This window comes from Dermochelys coriacea, chromosome 3, assembly GCF_009764565.3.
Source record: "Dermochelys coriacea isolate rDerCor1 chromosome 3, rDerCor1.pri.v4, whole genome shotgun sequence".
NCBI classification, from domain to species: domain Eukaryota; kingdom Metazoa; phylum Chordata; order Testudines; family Dermochelyidae; genus Dermochelys; species Dermochelys coriacea.
The window spans coordinates 152,040,811-152,055,955 of NC_050070.1; positions in this window are offsets into that span (position 1 = coordinate 152,040,811).

Sequence of the window (15,145 nt, forward strand, 5' to 3'; positions counted from 1 at the left end):
CTTCATTCAGTGAGCGTTTAAAGAGCCCCAGCGATGCACCTAATGCCTCCCTGGCATTTCATTCATTAGGACAGAGCAAATCACACAACAAAAACCCTGGTTTCAGAGTAGCAGCCGTGTTAGTCTGTATTCGCAAAAAGAAAAGGAGTACCGGTGGCACCTTAGAGACTAACAAATTTATTAGAGCATAAGCTTTCGTGAGCTACAGCTCACTTCATCGGATGCATTTGGCTCCTCTGCTTTTTCCACCAAATGCATCCGATGAAGTGAGCTGTAGCTCACGAAAGCTTATGCTCTAATAAATTTGTTAGTCTCTAAGGTGCCACCGGTACTCCTTTTCTTTTAACAAAAACCCTGAAAAGGATTCACACAAACTTGACAAACGATTTTGCTCTGGCCAGGTTCACACCACTTTTCTATTCATTTTCCGTGAAAACTCAAGAAATGGAGGCCTACTCGCCTGAATGCTCATGGAACAGAAACTGTAAACTAACCCCGCCACCCCCCAATATTCACACCAGTGGGGTATATTCTATACCAGAGGAGCAGGCCCCGACTCGAGGCAGCAAGGGCACATTGTTACCAAAACTACTTGCTGGAGCCCTGGCACTTAAATGAGCCAAAATTATTTTGTGATCAGTGACTATTACACTACAACAGATGACCTACTCTGCAGGAAGGTAAAGCAGGTTGCTGGGTTTCTCCACCCCTGCCTCTGAGGAAATAAACAACACCTTAAGTATGGGGGAGAGAATTGTATGGTTATGATAGGGCTGGAGTGATGCTGGATACGAAGGCAATAGCTGGACATGCTCTGAGAGGGGTTATGTATAGAATGATGAAACACAAAATGAACACTTGGGCAGGAAATGTGGGAAGGCTGAGGTAGCAGCGTTTGATCACATTATTAAAGAAGAGGTCTGTAGTCATGGGCCAGAAAAAAGTATTAGTGAGGGGAATGGAAATGGGGTTTGAAAGTAGTGTTCCAACTTTCTATATGCAAAAAACTAAATGCCCTTGCCCCACCCCCTGCCCCGCCCCTTCTCCAAGGCTCTGCTCCCCATTCACTCTCCCTCTATCACTTGCTCTCTCCTACCCTCACTCACTTGCTCATTTTCACCGGACTGGGGCAGGGGGTTGGGGTGCAGGAGGGGATAAGGGCTCTGGCTGGGGGTGTGGGCTCAGGGGTGGGGCTGAGAGATTTGGAGTGTGGGAGGGGACTCCAGGCTGGGGCATTTGGGTGCAGAGGGGGTGAGGGTTCCGGGACAGAGTTTGGGTGCAGGAGGGGGGTCGGGGCAGTGGGTTGGGGTCTTGGAGGGGGTGCAGGCTCCAGGAGGGAGCTTGGGCAGGAGGTTGGGATGCAGGAGGGGCTTTGGGCTCTGGGCGGCACTCACCTCAGGTGGCTCCTGCAAATGGCAACATGTCCCTTTGGCTCCCAGATGCAGGAGCAGCCAGGTGACTCTGCGCACTGCCCGCGGCTGCAGACGGCACTGCAGAGTGAGCGGTCAGGGTGGCGCAGGGGCAGTGCGCAGAGTCTCCCAGGCCGCTCCTGTGCCTAGGAGCCAGAGGGACATGTTGCTGCTTCCGGGAGCTGCACAGAGTCAGGTGGGGAGCCTGCCAGCCCTGCCGACCGGAATTTTAACAGCCCAGTCAGCGGTGCTGACCAGAGCTGCCAGGGTCCCTTTTTGACCAAGTGTTCCAGTCAAAAACCGGATGCCTGGAAACCCTATTTGAAAGGACTGAGAGCCTAGAAAGCTGTTCCAGATAGATCCTTCTGCCATTTTGCCCTAACACACATTGCAAACATACCAGAAGATAGGGGTAGAATGAAGTTTGGTACTGGAGAGGAACAACAAGCAAGGGGCCAAAGCCGGATTGCCTTATTGACAAATCAGTAGATCTAGTGACATTATTTATTATTATGTATTTGTTTATGATAGTGACCATGATGTGTTAGGGACTTGCCAGACATTTCAGTGAGCAGGCATGGGATGACATACAGCTGATTAGCTCTCTGAAGAAAAATATTCAGGAAAGGAAATTTTGTGCTGTTGATTTGGATGCCTGCTTCCACCATCTCACTTCTCTCGCCCTTCCTTCAGGTAGCTTCCTTTTGATTTGCCCTGCAATTGCTTGGTGATATTAATCTAATCTACATAGATATTTCTGATGTGCCCATGAGCTTGGTAATCTGGTAAGAATGGCACCTTCTCCCAGGACAGATACTCATATATTGTATTTGAACATCTGTCCTGTCTAATAAAATAATTTGTTTTATTTTTAATTTTGCCTGTACAAATCACACTCCACTGGTGCTGACAAGGCACTAGCTGCTGTGGGGAAAGTGATAACCAAAGGGTAAGATTTAACACAAATACCAAAGGATATCTCACAAACCAATACTCAGTATAAACCTGACAAAATTAATGGCAAGGAAGGAAATTAACTGGTCTTAGTACATCAGCCACTGGTGGGGAGAAAGAAAAATTGCCCAAAACACATTTTATAGGAGACTTATTCTCGGCTACAAGGAGTCCTGATCAGGTTCCTTCTCCTTGTTTAGTTGAGGATCAGAGAGCAAAAAAAATAACCATAAGCATGTGATCATATTAAGCTAACAATGACAACCTCAATATATCACCTTGTCGTTTGTCTGGCAAAGAGGATAAAGATCAGAAAGCAGAGATAGTTAAATAATTGGCAGGGTTTGTTTCCCACTCTTTGCTTGCACTGCACTGGGTCTGCATTTGTTTGTTTTTCTTTCTTTCCTTTCACATAATTTATTGCAGAACATTACAAATACTTTCTACTTTGACTTCCTTAACAGTGTGAAGTCTGCAGTTCACTTAAATCTCCCTTTGAGTTCTCGGCTGGACAAAGGTTATTTAACTCACCTCCTTTATTTTTTAATAAAATTGTCTTTAAAATGTATGAGGCACATTGAAGGGGACAAGTTGTATGAGAACAGAAAGTGCAGAGTCAGCTGAATAAGCTGCTAAACGCAATAAATAATTGCATTATTAAATAAAGATGAAGCAGAGGGCTTAGGAAGACGTGCTCACAAAGATGTGGAGAATGCCCAGAGAGTTGTCTCGCAAGGAAGGAAAAGGCTACCACTTTGATCCCAGACTGACATCCAGTACCGAGAATATGGAATAGAAATCTGCTATTTTCAGGGCGGGGGCAATAAGGCAAGTCTAACCGCAATCAGTTCTAAGACAACAAATCTTAATGTCCTACACTGGGGAAAGAGAATCAGTTTCAAGACACTACAGTGATAAGCATCATTTGACTGCCCTACACAAATAGATTAGACTCAGATTTTAGCCTTATAAAAAAAAATCACATTGTCCAATGATCACTAGCACCAATGTAAGCAAACCTGGGCCCCTGCAAAGGTATTAGATTAGATCCCCTGGTTGCCAGGTCTGAGATTCACTATATAACTTTAGCCCATCCTTGTCCCCCACTGCCCCCAGACTCCTATAACAAGCTAGGAGTTTAGACCTACAATGGGAGAGCAAAGACTAATGTGTCCAGAACTATGTGTATGTTTGTGGGAAGAAATGAACAGGAGAAGTGGGATTTGTGACAGGATTCAGCCAGTGTAGTGACCCTGGTCAGCATGAAGCTCATCCACACCACCATACAGCACCAGACTACAACCAGCAAACATCATGGTGGTTTAATCTATAAACTGGGGCATGCATGTGACTAGGTTTGGCAGCACTGCATGAGCTAGTCCTGGTAGTCATACAACATCCTGCAGTTTCAATTTCAGTGATTGAGAGCATTATTGTAGAAAGCTATACTACATTTACTGAGACACTGCAGACATTGGGCTAGATCCTCAGCTGGTATAAATCAGTTTAGCTCCATTATTTGGCCTAATATTTTGAAAGAGGAAAAAGGTGTGATACAGAGGTCTCTTGGCCCCAGATGGCAAAGGGTTCCCTGTTTTATACCAGCAACTCCTAACAGGCCTGACAAACTCAGTACACTAGCACACTGCTTTCATAGTGTTTATCTATAAAGAATGTCATGGAAGAACATAGGAAAGTCAGGATCACACTGGTATTAATATTATTGTGAAATGTATGTACTGACACTATGTAAAGAACGATGTGTATATATACTGGAAAATATGTTTTAAAGTCTGAATCAAAGCAGGGTTGACAAACAGGTTCTTGCAAGACAAAGAACATATATTCACCTGTCTATCTCAGTTCCTATTACTATTAAGCATTGTAAACCAACTCAGTGGCAGCCCAATTTACATATGAAGTCAAGAAAGGGATGGGAAGACACTGGAGACTAAACCACAGGATACTGTCCTGTCTCTGGGGGCAACAAAAGAAACTTTGAAGAATATACAAAGAATGCAAGGAGACATTTTGTTATCCTTTCACTGAGGAAAGCCCTTGGTGTGCTTCTTGAACACTTGGATCCTGGTTTGTCTGAAACCAGCTAGTTCTGCAAAAGACTGAAGCTTGGGGGGAGAATTTACTTTATTATATAGGAAAAGGAATCATTGATAAGTGTAGACCAGGTTTGTGTTTTATGATTTTGTTTTATATGTTACCATTTCTGTTTCCATCATTAGCCTTTTTCACTTCTCTTAAATCTTAATCTTTGATAATAAACTTGTGATTGTTTTCACAATAAATACAGATATATCTCCGTGCTATGATGTTTTATAGGAGTTGATCCTCAGTTGAATCAAACACACTCATGGGTACGCTGTCCTCTTGGATATAGCAATCCTGCTCCTACTGTGAGTGTTCAGTGGAGAAGGGATTGGACACTACAGGGGAACTATTTAAAGGGGCTCAGGAACTGGGTTGCATCTATTTTTAACCTGCAAGACAAAGTAAGGGCTCTCATTGCTCTAGGGAGATTTTTTGCATGGCTAACACACCAGAGGTGTCAGGGAGCTGACACCCAGTTAAGCACAAGAAATTCTCCCTCTCACTGAAGGCAGGGGAGCAACAAGGTGATTCACAGTCCTGGGCACCCCAAGAAATGTCATACTAGGCCCAAAGTTTTCAAACATGGCTGTCTTAAAGATAGGCAGCTAAATCAAAGTGACCTGATTTTCAGAGGTGCTGAGAATTCTCAATGTCCATTGAAGTAATAAGGGCACTTTTACTTGGGTGCCTAACGATGGAAATAGAATTTTAGGCACCCAGGTTTGAACATTTTGACCTGGATTTTTAAAATGCATCAGTCTGATACACAAGTTTCAAGTGGCATGAGGAGAAAATCCTCACTCATTTCCCCACTAATACTAACAGCAACAATGCTTTGTCTTAGTTTGTCTTTGTTAGCACCACAGGGTACTCTGGAAATTAATGGGGCTGTTCTGTTATGTTAATACCTGGCTGCTCATTAATAGAGCTGTCCCCTTTCTGTGCAGGGGGAGGATTGATAGTTGAAAATTCTGACACTGGCAGTGGAAAGCCCTTTTCTCTGTTCCTCAAGAGGGAAAAGCCTATGAATAGATTTATTTTACCATGAAAACACAAAAGAGCCCATGGTGCATTAATTTTTCATATGGAGAGGATATAAACAGGTTGCATGTTTAAATAATTTACTTAGAGTCCTAGAAGAGGTAACATTTTGTTTTTATCTAACTCATTCATTTTTTTGAGAAATAGGCTACTGCCAGCTCTGGAACTTTTTCCAGTGGGTATACTCATACAGACTTGGTGGAACCATTTGCCAATAAACTTAACCATCAGCTTTCCACATGCAAGATCAGCTTTCAGGGCTAGGCTCACAGTCTGAATTAGAAGCTCATGGCTAGGGGGAAGCGATGAGTCATCTGTCAGGAGTCCTCTACACTACAATGAATGGAGGAAGCCCACAAGTCTTGTCCCTCAGAATTACAGGATTGTTACTGAGATTCCTTTTAGAGACCCCATAACTGTTTCATTTGGCTGCTGACAGTCACTCAGTGTTGAGCTGCATTATTCTCAGGGCTAACCCGATGGCTCAAATGTTGGAAGGTGGAATTGCAACAGGGATGTTGGCTGGCAAATTACCAATATTCAGCTCTGGAAAGAGCTTTGCATGCAGTCCGCTGTTTGGGTCATCAGTTTGCCAGGTCTGAATCAAGAACTCATGGGGTGCATGACGAGAAAGCTGATCCATTGGCCCTAGCCCATCACTAATCCTCATGGAAACCTGACTGCTCCTGGATTCCCAGCTATCAGTGCTGACTCATACCACTTTTACAGCCACAGATAGCAAAGAGAATTCTGTCTGTCCTTATGAACCTCCCCACAGTTATTCACACCTTTGTCACCTCCTGGTTGAATGACTATAGTGTGCTGCTTCTGGAGCTACTCTTGAAGAACACTGAATAGTAGTTTCTCAGGTGCAATTCACAGAGTTGTTTTAATCTGTAAAGCTCTGTATGGTCTGAGATCACCACTTTCTCTATACACCATACACTACCACAAAAGCAGAAATCAGCTGAGGCGCTCCTGTCCCTAAATTTGTACTCTTGAGAAATGGGAGCAGGACATTCTCAGCTGTGAAACTTGCTCCCTCTTGCTGTGTACTAATGCCTGAATTTGTTGACCGTCATTGCACAGTACAAGGTTCACCTTTTAGCCAAGCATTTGCTTTATCTTGGGCTCACACTACAGTGTATTTTTTACCATCTGGTGCTTGATAGGAGACAGGCTAATATTGTTGATCAATGCAACTGGGCAACACTGACTCAGGATGGATTTTTCACGTGGATTACACACAGAGGCCATGGCAATGGGCAAATATGTGACTGATTAATAAATCATCATCACTGTTATCCAGAGCTATGAGTTAGCCATACAGAATAATTCCTTTGTATATAAAAACACAATGGAGGTGTAATGGACTGAATTCTAATAGTTCTTCTCCTTTGGTCATCATTTTTTGTGGGGAGGAGGTGAGCACTGATGAAGGATTCCCAACCCCTGACTGGCTAAGCAATAAGACATGGTTGGATCTGATAATTTCTCTATCATCACTTATAGGATTAGAAATAGGCTAAAGTTAAAAACAGAACAAGAACAGAAAGTCCTTGAAAGGGAAAGAGAAGTTAAATATATAATCACATAAAATGAACAAAATGGGAGACTTCTTTTATTTGCCCTATGTAACACTGGTCTTTGAACATCCTCCAGGGCAATCCCTTCTTTCAGAAATCAATGCCCAGTTCCCAGGAAACATCTCAGTTTCAAGAATTGACTCTAGTTGGAGAGATTAAGGCAGACGACAAATTCTCCTTCTGCTTCCAGTAGGTCCCCCAACAAGAAACAACATCACAAAAGTAACAGTGCAGCATCTTTTCCAAGTCTGCACATTACTTGCACACTAAGAAAAAGAACTTGTAAAACGATGTGTAACAGTGCCACTTGGTTTCAGAGTAGCAGCCATGTTAGTCTGTATCCGCAAAAAGAAAAGGAAGACTTGTGGCACCTTAGAGACTAACAAATTTATTTGAGCATAAGCTTTCGTGAGCTACAGCTCACTTCGCCACTTGGTGACTCCCACCATAATAAGGATAGTAATAGTGAGGCAGCAGGTAGGAAGGTGAGTGTCTTCAGCCACACTCTGTTAAATTAGACAGCCTAATCACATACAAAGTGCCTCTGTCTATCCTAATCATAAGACTAAGGGCTTATATCAGTGTCTCCTATTGTTTGCTATAAAATGTCTTGTTTAAAAGAATAGGATAGAAAAATCATGCATTTTCAAGGTCCCAGGCCACAACCCCACATGACAGATGGCACATGGCAGGGTGTGTGGTTATTGTGAGCTAACTGCATCACCTTGGTGAGAAAAGACCCCAGCACCCAGGGAGGGTACTTATCTGTATGCCCAGATGCTGTTCTGATGGGGATTTCACAAGTGCAAATTAGACATTAGCTGTGTCCCAACAATCACATGACTTATTGTGACCTACCATGTGACTAATGTGCCTAATCAAATAAACCTGAATTCCAAATAGCAGATACTGCAACACTCTCAACCACAGTTTGTGAACAATTCCCAGACTGAAATATGTTCACACAAAACATTCAAGGAGTAATTTCAAACAGCAGATTCATTTGTAAAAATTGTGATCCATTTGCAAGGAATTTACAAATAGAAGACAGGGCTAAAATCAGTGGATAAATAATTTGCTGCAAATACTTTGGCCAGCTCTAATGTGTCAGGCTGGAACAGCTAACATCACCCTCCTGTGTATCCACAGAATACACCTGTAAAGACACCTACAGCAGATTGAGATGCAGCAGAAACAGAAAGCCTTGGTACCGAGAAAGTTAATGCAGTGCCTTGTCAACTGATTCAGATATAAGACAAGGACCTATGGGCAGGAAACAGAGAGTGATAATAGAACAAAAGGGCAAGCCAAACACTCTACATTTCCAAAAGAACAAGCACATGTATTTATAAACAAATCCGCTGTTCGGCTGGATCTGTTTACCACCTGCCTTATCTCAGAGTCACAGCTGAAATAACAAGGGATTTCAATGCTGGCAGGTAGTTTTAAATATGACTCATTAAAAGCCAAGGTGACTTGGCAATGGGAAATGTCTGCTGTAAAACACACTAATGCAAGTATCGGAGACTGAAATGTAAAAATGTCCTCCGTTCTGGCTGGTTTGTTGTTCAGTGCTACAGCACTGATTGAGTTTGATGTGCTTAGCCCTGAGGAGGGGCAGAGAGGCAGATGTGAGGAAAGGGGAAGCCACTATACAAACCCTGTAAGTTAAAGATGGAAAAGATCAGTATTAAGTCATATATTACATCCCCTGTGGGCCAGGACAAGACTGACTCTTGTTGGGGTGTCTGAAAGGAGCTGCAGTTCAGATGCAGGTGGGAGGAAGAACTTGTGCACAACATATCACTCCCCAAATTAAACAAGCACTAGCCTTTTGCATGACTTCATTTTTAGATCCTGGTAGATTCAAAGCCCCGGTGCCTGCTTCTCTCCTGCCAACTGTGCCTGACTGAGTCCTGTTCACAGATCCTTGCTGAGAGGGCTGCCACCTGCCTGGCAGAGGTGATTAGTGAAAAAGAAAAGGAAGAATCTCCTCCACTGACCATTGTAGGCAAAGGCTGAAACCTCCACCAGCCCTCAAGGCAAAAAGGGGTAGATGCTTATCAGTGGGGGGGTCTCACCTCTGACACCCATGATGTACACCCACGCTTCCTGAAGGCTACCATTCTCTTACATCCTCTGAGGAAAACCCACACTCATCCTCTGGCTCCTGGATTTTGCTTTTTTTCATAAACATAATAAAGCAGATAGATATTCAGTGAGATGGGGGATATTTAGCTATAGCCTGCCTGTTAACATTCATTCTAAAACCTTACCCACCAGGGTGAAGTAGCTGTGGGGGAAGGAGGGCTCTTTCCATTCATTGTTTTTCATATATACAATAATTGACTCTTCAGAGAAGTTGCACTGATACAAAGATATCAATCTGGTTCCCAGTCTCTAAGGCCTGGTCTACACTACGGGGTTAGGTTGAATTTAGCCGCATTAGGTCAATTTTAAAATGAATGTGTCCACACAACCAACCCTGTTCAGTTGACTTAAAGGGCTCTTAAAATCAAATTCTGTACTCCTACCCAGCGAGGGGAGTAGTGCTAAAATCGATCTTGCTGGGTCGAATTTGGGGTAGTGCAGACACAAATCGACGGTATTGGCTTCCAGGAGCTATCCCAGAGTGCTCCAATGTGACCGCTCTGGACAGCACTTTGAACTCCGATGCACTAGCCAGGTACACAGGAAAAGCCTCAGGAACTTTTGAATTTCATTTCCTGTTTGGTCAGCGTGGCGAACTCAGCAGCACAGCTGACCATGCAGTCCCCCCCCAGAATTGCTCCAGCATGGACCGAAAGGGAGACACTGGATCTGATTGCTGTATGGGGAGAAGCATCTGTGCAGGCAGAACTCCAATCAAAAAGAAGAAATGCTAATATATTTGCAAAAATCTCACAGGGCATGTTGGAGAGAGGCTACAACAGGGACACACTGCAAAGTTAAGGAGCTGAGGCAAGCCTACCAAAAGACAAAGGAGGCAAACGGTCGCTCCGGGTCAGAACCCCGTATATGCCGCTTCTATGATCAGCAGCATGCCGTTCACCCTACCACTACCCCACCACTGTCCATGGCCACCTGCAAGGGGGCAGTCTCACGCAGCAGGGAGGAGGATTTTGTGGAGGAGGAGGAGGAGAATGCAGTGAATCCGTTCTCCCTGGCAGCCAGGACCTTTTCATCACCCTGGAGCCAATACCCTCTGAAGGCAGGATCCCCAACTCTGAAGCTGGAGAAGGCACCTCTGGTGAGTGCACATTTGTAACTACACTACAGGGTTTAAAAGCAATAGCGTTGAATGTTTGATTTGCCCTGAAGAATTGGGATGCATTCGCGGCCAGTACAGCTGCTGGAAAAGTCTGTTCACATATCTGGGGATGGAGCGGGAATCCTCTAGGGACATCTCCATGAAGTTTTCCTGGAGGTACTCTGAAAGTATTCTGGAATCACTGCAGCACAAAGCATGACAGCGAATAGTCCTGGGTTGTAGTCGCATTCAAGCAACATCCGGTCTATATCTTTCTGTGTTAGCCTCAGGAGAGTGATATCATTCATGGTCACCTGGTTGAAATAGGAGAATTTTTGTAAGGGAACAGTAAAAGGACCCCGTTCATGCTGGGCTGTTTGCACTTGGCTAAAAGGGATCATCCCGGAGAATAGCCATGCGGTGGGGTGGGGGGAGGTGTGTGCTGCACATCCCCCCGAAAACCGCAGCCCCTCCTTTTAAATGTCAAACCCAACCCATTGCTTACTATGGGAAGGGATGGCATTGCAGTTTGAAACCATTCCCACATGTTATGCGTAAGAAGCCAACCTTGCGTACCCTTTGCCTTACCATGGCTGCATGGAAACCGAATTCTGTTGCCCAGCCGTGTGTGATGTGTCACCACACAGGCAGATGCTCAATATAAAAGGCAAAATGCGACCTTGTACCTAAAGCACATGTGCTATCTGCTGTGAATTGCTTGATCACTGTGAAAGAGTCTCCCTTTTGTTCTCAGAAATATATCATCTTAAATTTTACTCTCCCTTTTTATCTCCCCCCAGGTGCAAATGTTTATAGGATCCCCCTATCATCTCTGTCCCTGAGGTTATCGCAGATTAGAAGGCAAAAAAACGCACTCGCGATGACATGTTTTCCGAGCTCATGCAGTCCTCCCACACTGATAGGGCACAGCTGAATGCATGGAGGCATTCAGCGTTAGAGGCTAGAAAAGTGAGTGCAAAGAGCAGGTCATTAAGTGAATGCAAAGAGCAGAGGCAGGAGGCAATGCTAAGGCTAATGAGGAAGCAAACGGACATGATGAAGCGTCTGGTGCAGCTGAAGGAAAGCCAACAAGAGCACAGACCCCTGCTGCATCCATTGTATAATTGCCTGACCTCCTCCCCAAGTTCCATATCCTCCTCACCCAGACGCCCAAGAATGGCAGGGGAGGTTCCGGGCACCCAGCCACTCCACTCCAGAGGATGGCCCAAGCAACAGAAGGCTGTCATTCAAACAGTTTGATTTGTAGTGTGGCTACAATAAGCAATGTGGCCTTGTCCTTCCCTCCTCCTCCACCCCACCCCACCTGGGCTATCTTGTCAGTTATCTCCCTTTTTAAAAAAATAATAAAGAAAGAATGCATGGTTTCAAAACAATGGTTACTTTATTTTGAAGCGGGGAGGGTGGTTCGTTTACATGGAATTAAAATCAGCAAAGGGGGTGGGTTTGCATCAAGGAGAAATACACACAACTGTCACACCGAAGCCTGGCCAGTCATGAAACTGGTTTTGAAAGCCTCTCTGATGCGCAGCGCACTTTGCTGTGCTCCTCTAATCGCCCTGGTGTTTGGCTGCTCAAAATCAGATGCCAGGCGATTTGCCTCAACCTCCCACCCTGCCATAAATGTCTCCCCCTTACTCTCACAGATATTATGGAGCACACAGCAAGCAGCAATAACTAGGGGAATGTTGGTTGCGCTTAGGTCTGACCTAGTCAGCCAACAGTGCCAGCGAGCTTTTAAATGTCCAAAGGCACAGTCTACCACCATTCTGCATTTGCTTAGTCTATAGTTGAACTGCTCCTTACTACTGTCCAGGCACCTGTGTATGGCTTCATGAGCCATGGGAGCAAGGGGTAGGCTGGGTCCCAAGGATAACTATTTGCATTTCAACGCTAATTTTCTGGTCTGAGAAGTAAGTCCCTTCTTGCAGCTGCTCGAACAGCCCAGAGTTCCTAAAGATGCAACTGTCATGCACCTTTCCCGGCCATCCCACGTTGATGTCGGTGAAACGTCCCTTGTGATCCACCAGTGCTTGCAGCATCATTGAGAAGTACCCCTTGCAGTTTACGTACTGATTGGCAACGTGGTCCAGTACCAAGACAGGGATATGGGTTCCGTCTATCGCCCCACCACTGTTAGGGAAACCCATTTCAGCAAAGCCATCCACTATGAGCTGCACATTTCCCAGAGTCACTGCCCTTGATGACAGAACGTCAATGATTGCATTGGCTACTTGGATCACAGCAGTCCCCACAGTAGATTTGCGCTCTCCAAATTGATTCCCGACTGACCGGTAGCAGTCAGGCGTTGCGAGCTTCCACAGGGCTATCGCCACTAGCTTCTCAACTGTCAGGGCAGCTCACATCTGGGTATTCCTGCGCTTCAGGACGGGGGAAAGCAACTCACAGAGTTCCAGGAAAGTGGCTTTACGCATGTGAAAGTTTCACAGCCACTGTAAATCATCCCAGACCTGCAACACTATGCGGTCCCACCAGTCTGTGCTTGTTTGCCGGGCCCAGAATCGGCGTTCCACTGTATCAACCAGTCCCACTGCCACCATGATGTCCCAACTGCCAAATCCTGTGCTTTCAGGAACGTCTGTGTCCATGTCCTCATCAAATTCAATCTCATGCTGGCGTCTCTTAGCCCGATCCTGCATATACTCCAGGATAATGCGCGAGGTGTTTACAATGCTCACAACAGCAGCGGTGAGCTGAGTGGGCTCCATGCTTGCCATGGTATGGTGTCTGCAGGAGAGCAGAGTTGCAGCGGAAGCGGTGGATGACGACAACATGGAAAAATTTGCTATCGAGTCTGAGCTCATTTACAAGAGCAGCAGAGAAGAGTTACAGCGGAAGCAGTGGATGATGATGGTTGGCAGTCATACTGCACCGTCTGCTGACACAACAGCAGCGGTGACGGTGAGCTGAGCTGAGCGGGCTCCATGCTTGCCGTGGTATGGCGTCTGCACGGAAAAAAGGCACAAAACGATTGTCTGCCGTTGCTTTCATGGAAGGAGGGGCGACTGACGACATGTACCCAAAACTACCCACGACAATGTTTTTGCCCCATCAGGCATTGGGAGCTTAACTCAGAATTCCAATGGGTGGCAGAGACTGCAGGAACTGTGGGACAGCTACCCACAGTGCACCACTCAGTAAGTCAACGCTAGCCACAGTAGTGAGGATGCACTCCACCGACTTAATGCACTTAGTGTAGACATATGCAATCGACTGTATAAAACTAATTTCTAAAAATCGACTTCTATAAAATCGACCTAATTTCATAGTGCAGACATACCCTAACAAACAATAGCGATGCGGGATGTGTTTACCAAAGTGACCAGAAAGTATATGCCTCTGTCTCATTCTTTGTGTAACAGTAACCAAGCATTTCTGATATCAGATCTGACCTGCTTTTCTCCCTCATGTCTCTCTGAAGCAGAATGTGCATGAGTGGAGCTTCCCAATTCCAGGGTTAAAAGTCAAGTTGAAAATTGAGAATAATGCTTTGCATTTCCAGCCAATCATCTCAAAGCACTTATCAAATATTCATTAATTCAGCCTCACAAGCCTCTATGAGATAGGGCAGAACCATTATTCCCATTTTACAGAGAAGAAAACTGAGGCGCAGAGAAGGGAAGTGACTCACACAGTGAGTCAGTGGAAGAAGCAGAAACAGAAAACAGGAATATAGGAATTGCCATACTAGATCAGACTGGTCCACCAAAGCTTGATACTACACTCATTGAATTCAACAGCAAAGCTCCCATTGACTTTAATGCTGCAGAATCAAGGCCCTAGTCCAGTATCCTATATCTCTGACAGTGGTCATCACCAGGTGCTTCAGAGACAGATGTAAGAAACTCCACTATGGGCTATTATGGAATAACCTGCTCTCATGGGCAGTTTCTTCCTTGCCCCCTTCAGTTAATGATTTGTTTATGTCCTAAAGTATGAGAGTTTATATCTGTCACAGCTACAGAGCTAAGTGCACTTCTGCCCCTTTCTGATCTCCCTGAATGTACCCCCTCAGACATTGGTCAGCCTGCCTTTAAGTCTCTCTGGGTGGCATTTTACAGTTCTGCCACTCTGAGACTCGGTACAACACCCCACCTATGCCACCTGCTTATTACCCTGCAGGCCCAGCTGGGTTCAGGCACCTGCAGTTCACCCCTTTGAAAGTCAGCAATCAATGATATATAGTGACCAACAGCCTTCTTAAAACAAAAGCAATAGGAACAGAACTTTAGGAGAAAAGGATTTTAAAATAACAATCTACACATGTGTCTCTCCTTAAGTTGTACCATCCCATGTTGATGACCTAGGCAGGCCTAAGTTTCTCAAGATCCCCTAGGGTCAGTATCTGAGACAAGTTCCTGTCGTAGATCTCCCTCCCCCTACCAGAGTTTTTTGTTCTCCTGTGTCTGGTGGGTCTTCTTGGCCATTTCTGGTTAAGCCAGTTTTGTAGTGTGTCCATAGCTTTGATGGTTCTTTCTAATAGTTCTGGCATTGTCCTTTACCAACTCTTAAGTGATAGCTGCCTATCAGCAATCTTAAGCAATTCTTTTCCTTTCTGCCTGTATCCAGACAGTCACCTATTGAGTTAAATTATTATATCCATACAGTAAACACCATCCCAATATGGAGGCCAACACACAGTATTCACAAATTATCACAAGGAGCTCTATATCCATCCCAATATCCCAACTAAAGCTGTTATTTATCCTTTTCATTCTGGCTGTGGATGTTCTCATTATCAAAGCCTTTTTGAAAGTCCT